Source organism: Chrysochloris asiatica, unplaced genomic scaffold (genome assembly GCF_000296735.1).
Source record: "Chrysochloris asiatica unplaced genomic scaffold, ChrAsi1.0 scaffold00111, whole genome shotgun sequence".
Classification (NCBI taxonomy): domain Eukaryota; kingdom Metazoa; phylum Chordata; class Mammalia; order Afrosoricida; family Chrysochloridae; genus Chrysochloris; species Chrysochloris asiatica.
Window position 1 is genome coordinate 3,513,160 of NW_006408629.1, and position 9,745 is coordinate 3,522,904.

The 9,745-nt window shown below is 36.7% G+C and overlaps 1 pseudogene; it reads left to right on the forward strand.

Moving 5' to 3' along the window:
* Positions 1 to 2,090: 2,090 nt before the first annotated feature.
* Positions 2,091 to 2,552, forward strand: LOC102831503 (annotated as a pseudogene).
* The last annotated feature ends 7,193 nt before the right edge of the window (positions 2,553 to 9,745 follow it).

Below are 9,745 nucleotides of genomic sequence, written 5' to 3' on the forward strand. Positions count from 1 at the left end.
ATCCTAAAGAAAGAAGTCCAAGGTGCATCGAAGGCATTGGCAAAGAACAAGGAACAAGGAATTGATGGAATGCAAATTGAAATCTTTCAACAAACTGATGTGGCACTGGAGGCACTCATTCATCTCTGCCAAGAAATTTGGAAGGTAACTACTTGGCCAACTGACTGGAAGAGATCCATATTTGTTCCCATTTCAAAGAGAGCACACCTAATGGAATGCAGAAATCATCTCATGAGAGTAAAGTCTTACTAAAGGTAATACAAAAATAATTGCAACCCTATATTGAAAGAGAACTTCCAGAAGTTCAAGTTGGTTTCAGAAGAGGCCAAGGAATGAGGGATATCATTGCTGACATCAGATGGATATTTTCTGAAAGCAGAGAATACCAAAAACATATTTATCTGCATTTTATTGACTATGCAAGGACTTTTGATTGAGTTGATCATGACAAGCTATGGACAACATTGCAAAGTATGAATATTCCAGAGCACTTAATTGTGCTCATGAGGAACCTGTACTTAGACCAAGAAGCAGTTGTTTAAAGAGAACAAAGGGACACTGAATGCTTTACAATTAGGAAAGGTGTGTACCAGGGCTGTATTCTTTCACCATATATGAAGAAAAATGTGGCATCAGGATTGGAGGAAGAGTCATTAACAACCTGAGATATGCAGATAATACAACCTTGCTTGCTGATAGTGAAGAGGACTTAAAATGCTTACTGATGAAGATCAAAGACCACAGCATTCAGTATGGGTTGCACTTCAATGTAAAGAAAACAATTTTCACCAACAAACAACATCCATACCAATGAAGAAAAAAATTGAAGTTGTCAAGGACTTCATTCTCCTTGGATCAACCATCAACACTCATGAAAGCTGCAGTCAAGTAATCAAACAACATATTGCATTAGACAAATCTGCTGCACAAGACCTCTAAAAGTGTTAAAGAGTAAAGATGAGGACTAAAGTGCACCTGACCCAAGTCATGGTATTTTCAATAACCTCATGTGCATGCGAAAGTTGGAAAGTGAATAAGGAAGACCATAAAAAAAATTGATGCATTTTGTTATGGTGTTGGAGGAGAACATTAAAAGTACCATGGACTGCCAAAAGAACAAATCAATCTGTGTTGGAAGAAATACATCCAGAGTGTTCCTTGGAAGCCAGGTTGGCCAGACTTTTTCTCTCATATCATATTCAGATATATTATCAGGAGGGACCAGTCACTGGAGACAGATATTGTGTTTGGTAAAGTGGAGAATTAGAGAAAAAGAAGAAGACCCCCAACCACATGGATTGGTACAGTGGTGGTTGCAATGGACTCATGTGTAGCAACGATTGTGAAGTAGTTCCAGGACTAGGCAATGTTTTGTTCTGTTGTGCCTAGTATGGCTATGAGTGTGTACCAACTTGATGGCACTGAATAACAACAGAGCCATCCAGATACCATTTCCATAGTATCTCTTTCTCAAATGGTGAGAGACCAATTAGTTCCCCATCAGAAAAATAAAGAACCCTGAGGCAGTAATTCAGTAGCTCAGCATAACTGGGCCTTTCTTCTCCTCCTTCTGATAATTAGATTTGCCTTTTTTTTTTTTTTTTTTTCAAACATACCAAGTTTAATATTAAGAATTCAGGCCATTCTGAACTATAGGGGTGATGTTTTGTAAAACCCTGGGGTTATTAAAGTCTTAAAACACACTACTAAATTTTCCTGCATCAACATTCCCACAAATATTTTAATTTATTACTTAATATTACTAATTGTAAGAAGCTCTGGTAGCGCTGCTATAGATTTGCCTTTTTGCTTTAAATAAAAAAAAAAAAAAAATTCTGCTTCCTGCCCTGATTGGAGGGTTGTTGAGGATTCAATTTTTTTTAGGGTCTCTGCTCTGATTTGCTGCATTTTATACTAGCTAATTTATGAAGTCCTGACAGTGTAGTGGATCACAAGCTGGGCTGGTAACTACAAGTTCAGTAGTTCAAATCTACCTGCCCTTATGTAGGAGCAAGATAAGGCTTTATACTCCTGTAAAGATTTACAGCCTCGGGTGATTCCGATCAATTTGTACTTCTCAGTTCATGAAGATGGCAGAGCAGGTTCCCAAGTCTGTGCTGTTTGTAACATTTGTTGATCGCCCATTGCAGAAGCAGTTTTCAGAAAACTTGTAACTGATCAAAACCTTTTAGATAAGTGGAGGCTAGACTGTGCAGCAACATCCACATATGAATAGGAAACGCTCCTGATTATCGAGGGCAAAGTTGCATGAAGAAGCATGGTATTCCTGAGTCACATTGTCCGGCAGGTTACCCAAGAAGACTTTGCCACATTTGATTATATACTATGTATGGATGAAAGTAATCTAAGAAATTTGAATAGAAAAGGTAATCAACTTAAAAACTGCAAAGCTAAAATTGAACTGCTTGGAAGCTATGATCCACGAAAGCAACTTATTATTGAAGATCTTTATTATGGGAATGACTCTGATTTGAGACTGTGTACCAGCAGTGTATTAGGTGTACAAAGCGTTTTTGGAGAAGGCCCACTAAAGCTTCATCCATTCATTGTTAAAGCCAGCTGTGATGAACACCTTCATGGTGATGCTCTATATTTTTCAGTCAGTGGATAAATTAAAGTATAATGTTCCATAGCTTAAGGCTGCAACTATTTCTTAAGTTGACTTACCGTAAAAATAATTGTAAATGTTTTTTACTGTAAAAATAATTATAAATGGAAACCACTTGTGATTGGCTGAGGAATAAATAAAAATCTTTGATACAGAAAAAATAAATATATATTTATTTACAGTCTCTTGGTGGAGTGCCATAGGATAAGCATTTGAGGCAAAGTCAGTGGTTCAAATTCACCAGCCGCTCTTTGGAAATCCTATACTAGGTTGCTATGAGTCGCAACTGACTCAACAGCATTTAACAACAGCAACAAACCATAGATAGGTTTGCTATGAGTAGGAACAGACTCGGTGGTATGCAGCCAACACCATACTAGCTAGTTTTGTTGTTGTGTTAGGTGCCATGCTGTTGATTCCGACTCATAGCGACCTTATACACAACAGAACAAAACACTGCCCAGACTTGAGCCATCCTCACAAGTTTAAGCCCATTGCTGCTGTCACTGTGCCAATTCATCTTGTTGGGAGTCTTCCTCTGTTTGGCTGATGCTCCACTTTAACAATCATGTCTTTATCCAGGGACTGGTCCCTCTTGCTACCATTTCTGAAGTGTGAGAGACAAGTCTTATTATCTTGGCTTCTAAGGAGCACTTTGGCTGTACTTATAACACAAATTTATTTATTCTCATCCAACACCTAGCTCAAATGCATTAATTCTTCTATGACCTTCATTATTCATTGTCCAACTTTTACATGCATATACAGATATTGAAAATATCCTAGCTTGGGTCAGGTGCACCTTAATCATCAGAGTGACATCTTAACTCTTGAACATTTTAAAGAAATCTTATGCAGATTTGTCTAATGAAATATGTTGTTTGATTTCTTGATGCCTGCCTCCATGAGTGTTGATAGTGGATTAAATCAAAATGAAGTTTCTGACAACTTCAGTCTTTTGCCCATTTATCATGTTATTCATTGGTCTAGTGGTGAGGATTTTTGTGTTCTTTATATAGAGGTGCAATCCACACCAAAGCTGTGGTGTTTGATCTGTGTCATAAATACTTTAAGTCCCCTCCATTTTCAGCAGGCAAGCTTGCATATTGTAGGTTGTTAATGAGTATTTCTTTAATCCTGATACCATGTTCTTCACATAATTCAGTTTCTCAGTTTATTTGCTCATCATACAGATTGAATAGTATGGTGAAAGAATACAACCTTAGCACACGCCTGTACTGATTTTAAACCACGCAGTGTCCCCTTGTTCTGCTTAAATGACTGTCTCTTGGTCTATGTACAGGTTCTCATGGGCAATATTAAGTGATCCTGAATACTCATTCTCCACAATATTGTCCATCAATAGTCATAACCTACACAATTGAAAGCCTTTGCATAGAAATAAAGCACAGGCAAACATCTTTCTGGTATTCTCTGTTTCAGCTAAGATCCATCTGACATCAGTAATGATATCTCTCATTCCACTGCCTCATCTGAGTCTTGCTTGAACCTCTGGCCGTTCCCTGTAAATGCTCTGTTGCAGTCATTTTTGTTCATTATCTTTAGCAAAACTTTACTTGAATGTGGTATCCATGATATTTTCTGATGATTTCTGTATTCGGTTGGGTTACCTCTCTTTGGAATTGGCACAAATATGGATCTCTTCCAATCATTAAGAAGACAAGAAAGAAGGAAAAGATCAAAATGGATGTCAGAAGAGACTCAAACTTGCTCTCCAGCATAGAGATGTTAAAGGAAATGGAAAAGATGTAGAAGTAAGAGAGTTCAAATGAAAATTTCAAAGGGCAGCTCGAGAAGAAAAAAAGGCAAGAGAGGCCAGCTGTCTTTCATATTTCTTGGAATAGATGAGTGAGTGTATACAGTGCTTCTTCCATTTCTTGAATGATTTCTATTTGTATTTCATATATCCCCAGAGACTTGCTTTTTGCTCATGCCCTCAGTGTACCTTAGACTTCTTCCTTCAGTATCATTGACTCTTGATCATGTGCTACCTCTTGAAATGGTTGAATATCATCCATTTATTTTAGATATAGTGAGTCTATATATTCTTCCCATCTTATATGATACTTTCTGCATCATTCAATATTTTGTCTGTTGTTGTTGTTGTTGTTAAGTGCCGTCGAGTCGGTTCCGACCCATAGCGACCCTGTACAGGGTTTCCGAGGGTGTAAATCCTTACGGGAGTAGAAAGCCTCATCTTGGTAGAAGCCTTCAATATTTCAAGTCAAGGCTTGTTTTTTTCTTTTCCTTCAGTTCTTTCAGCTTGAGAAATGATGAGCATGTTCTTCCCTTTGGTTTTCTAATACCTGTACTTAGCACATTTCATTATAATACTTGACTTTTTTCTCTCGAGCTGCCCTTTGAAATTTTCCATTTTAATCATTTCCTTCTTTCTTGTCTTCTTCTTTTGCTTTCTTTCTTTATAATGGTCTGGATGTCATCCCACAGCTCTTCTGGTCTTTGGTTATCTGTGTCTAATGCATTAAATCTGTTCCTGAAATGATCATTGAATTCAGGTAAGATATGGTCAAGATCAAATTTTGGTTCTTGTGGACTTGTTTTAATTTTCTTCAGCCTCAGCCTCTACTTGCACTTGGTCTGTTCCACACTTTGCACCTGGCTTTGTTTTGACTGATGATAAGGAGCTTTTCCACTATCTCTTTTCACAGATGTAGTCAATTTGATTTCTGTGTATTCCATCTGGTAAGGTCCATGTTGTTTAAAAAAGGAATTTACAATACAGAAGTCATTGGTCTTGAAAAATTCTATCAAGCAATCTCCAGCATCATTTGTATTGCCAAGACTATATTTTCCAATGACTTATCCTTCCTTTTTGTTTCTAACATTTGCATTCCAATCACCAATAATTATCAATACACCTTGATTGCATGTTTGATCAATTTCAGATTGAAGAAATTGGTAGACTTCTTCAATTTCACTATCACTGACTTTAGTGGTTGGTGAGTAAATTTAAATAATAGTGGTATTAACTGGTCTTCTTTTTCAGCGTATGGATATTATACTATCACAGTCAGTATTATACTTCAAGATAGATCTTGTAATGTCCTTCTAATGATGAATACAACACCATCCCTCTTCAATTTGTCATTCCCGGCATATGACTGTCAGATTCAAAGTGGCCAATACCAATCTATTTCAGCTCACAAATGCCTAGGATATCGATCTTCTTGTGTTCCATTTCAATTTTTGAGTTCTAATTTTCCTAGGTTCATACTTCGTACATTCCATGTTCCAATTATTAATGGTTATTTAGAGCTGTATCTCCTCCTTTTAAGTTGTGCCCCATCAGCAAATGAAGGTCCAGGAAGCTTTACTCCATTAGTGTTATCACTGACAACTGTATTTTGAGCAACAGCTCTTCCCCAGTCATATTTTGAATACCTTCCTACCAGAGTGGCTCATCTTTCAGCACTATATCTGACAATATTCTGGTGCTCTTCATCATGTTTAATATTCTACTGTTATCTGGCAATGTTCCTCTACTACTCATAAAGTTTTCAGTGGCTAAATATTCAGAATTAGTCCAACTCTCCTTTTTCTTAGTCTGTCTTAGTCTGGAAGATCAGCTGAAACCTCTCTGCCATGGATGTCCCATGCTGGTATTTTAAGTTATGCCAGTGACATAACTTTCAGCATCACAGCAACACACAAGCCATCACAATATGACAAACTGACAGAATGTGTTCCACACTTGAAGCATCAATATCCCTTGAAAACTTAATGGAGAAACATATTATTGAGCTATTTAATCAGAAACTCCAGGACTAGATCCCAGCAGTTAATCATTTGTCAGTTTCTTCGGATACACACTAAAGTCTGAGAACTACTGGGCCTGTTTTTCAGCTTCAGTTCCTCTTATCTTCATGCGCTCCTCAGCCCTTTCCTAACCTATTTTATTAGCCTTACTTTAGTGCAAGAAAAGCCTTGATGCCTTCTCAGTGATTTAAAAGCTGCACATTCAGTAAGTGAAGGTGATTGTTATTCCATAACAGAGAAAACTTCTTTCAGAAACTAGAACTGTAACAAGAAAACAATTTTTTTTTCAGGTTTCAAAAATGTTGAACCTCGGGGAGAAGGAAAGATGTTGTAAAAAGGGATAGTGGAATATCATGTGAGAAATCTGTAGTAAACACAGCTGTAGTAAGTGAAATACTTTGTTAAGAAGTAGAGATGTCAAAAGAGAAATTAGAGAAGTTTTGCTCAAAGTTATGACTATACTTCCCTTGCTCCAGCATTTTCAGAGACATTAGTTAAAAATAATAATAATAATAATAATTGTTTTGAAATTGTGTTTCCTTGAATGCTACACCACAGAGAAAGGACCATATGGTGACCCAGGTAATATTCAGGTTTAACCAGGAAGTGGCCCTCCCAGCTCTGCATGTATGGAACAAAATCAACATGGGACAGGCAGAAAGAATAAAAAATTTCATTTCCTTCCTCCACTGAGATATTGTTCATTCATTTATCCTTTTTCTTTTATCTTCTATCATTCCTCTTTTATTGATTCCTGTCTCCATCAGTAATAGCAGCCTCTGGGTTACCAATGAGATCTGTTCTAAGCTATGTCTTTAAGTCTGTAAAGTAGAATTTATAGGTGAGTCATAACAGGTGCATACGGTTCTTATTTAGCCTTACTTTAGTACAAGAAAAGGCTTTCAATTATTTAAAAGCTGCACATGCAGTAAGTGAAGGTGATTGTGACAAAGAATTTGTTAGAAGTAAGTTTTGGTTCACTCATTTCAAAGTGAGGGCAAATTTACATAATATTAAAGGGCAATAAGTCTGATGCTCTTAACAAAAGGGCTGGCTGTACATAAATCTATGAACACTATTGCCATGTTTTTTAAGTCTCCTTTAATCATTCAACCACTCCATAAGCACTGCCTTAAATATGCTCCTCTGTTCATTGACAAGTTTATATAGGCAGGAATCTATTTTCAAATTCTCAACTTTGTACTTTTGTTTATTCCTTTACCCAGTGTAACTCCTTCACCCAAAGAAATTTCTATCAGCATGTCCATAAATGGTTCACTTGCTAAATCCATTATTTAGTTTGAGTTTTCCTTTCACTTAATCTTTCTGGAGTTTTATACTGATGACCAATTCTTCCTTGGAATAGTTTCTTTTCATTAATTTCCATAATGAGTTATTCTCTCCCATGTCTCCTCCCTCTTCTGTGGCTATTTTTTCCAACATCCTTTTGAGCTTATATTCTCCTACCCTCCTTTTAAGTACTTATGCTCCCAAATTTCTACCCTTGGTTCTTTTTTCTAGTCATTCTATGCACTTCCCCCAAGTAGTGTTATTTTCTACTACTATCCCTTCTGTCGCTTCAGCCTAACTTCCCCAGAGTGTTGCTCTGATCTTCAAATGCTTAAATCTAAATTCTCAGAAGATTATATTTGGTTGATTATTCCAAAGGATGGTGACTCATCATCTTCCCTTCAAAACTATATTCAGTTTAGACACCCTATCACCCAGCAAGAAACAGAAAGCTGAGCTTTAGCCTGTATTTATCCTTCTCAATTAACTCCCATATCAAATCAGTTTTAAAAAGCTCTTGTTCTCTCCATTCCCTTACTGCTACTGCTAGTCTTAGCATGCATTACCTATTCATGTCTGAGCTATTAGAATAGTCTCATAACTTCTTTCACTCCCTTTCACATATCAACCAAAACAAGGTCAGGAGCCAACTGTGGAATAGATCATTAATTGCTCATAGGCAAATTTATCCTGACGCTGAAGAAAATAAAACAAGTCCATAGAGCCAAAATAGGACCTTGAGTATATCCTTCCTGAATTTAGAGACCATCTCAGAAACAAATTTATTGCATTAGACACTAATGATCGAAGACCAGAAGAGCTGTGGAATGACATCAAGATCATCATCCATGAGGAAAACAAAAGGTCAATAAAAAGACAAGAAAAAAGAAGACCTAAGTGGATGTCGGAAAAGACGCTGAAACTTGAAGCTAAAGGAGCTACAAGAAATAATAAAGTAAATGAGCTGAATAGAACATTTCAAATGAAACTCAAGAAGTCAGATATTTCAATGAAATGTGTGAAGACCTGGAGTTAGAAAATCAAAAGAGAAAAACATGCTCAGCGTTTCTCAAACTGAAAGAATTGAAGAAAAATTCAAGTCTCGGGATGCAATATTGAAGGAGTCTATGTACAAAATATTAAGCTATGCAGGAAGCATCAAAAGTAGATAGAAGGAATACTCATAGTCACTGTACCAAAAACAATTGGTTGATTCTTAACCATTTCAAGAGGCAGCATATGATCAAGAACCCATGGTATTGAAGAAAGAAGTCCAAGTTATTGATGAAAAACAAGACTTCAGGAATTGATGCAAATTGAAATGTCAGCAGCAAACTGATACAGTGCTGGAGGCACTCATTCGCCTCTACCAAGACATTTCCACAATTACCTGACCAACCAAGCATGGAAAGAGATCCATACTTATGCCTATGCCACAGAAAGGTGATCCAACAGAATGCAGAAATCATCAAATAATATCATTAACATCAAATGCAAGTAACATTTTGCTGAAGATAATTTAAAAACAATTGCAGTATTACATCCACGGGGATCCACCAGAAAATCAAGTTGGATTCAGAAGAGAGATTGAAACTAAGAATGTCATTGCTGACATCAGAGAGATCTTTACTGAGAACAGAAAGAAAGCTTGTACTTTATTGACTAGGCAAAGGCATTCAACTGAGTGGATCACAACAAACTATGGATAACTTTGAAAAGAATGGAAATTCTAGAATTATGCTCATAAGGAACCTGAATATAGACAAAGAGGTAGTCTTGTAAACAAAACAAGGTGATAGTGAATGGAGTAAAATAGTAAAAACTGTGCACCAGGGTTGTATCATTTTACCATATTCAATCTGTATGTTGAACAAATAATCCGAAAAACAGGATTATATGAAAACATGTCATCAGGATTAGAGGAAGACTTATCAACAATCAGCAATATGCAGGTTACACAACCTTACTTGCTAGAAAGGAAGAAGACTTGAATATAGCCTTCAGTATGAATTGCACCTCATTTTAAAG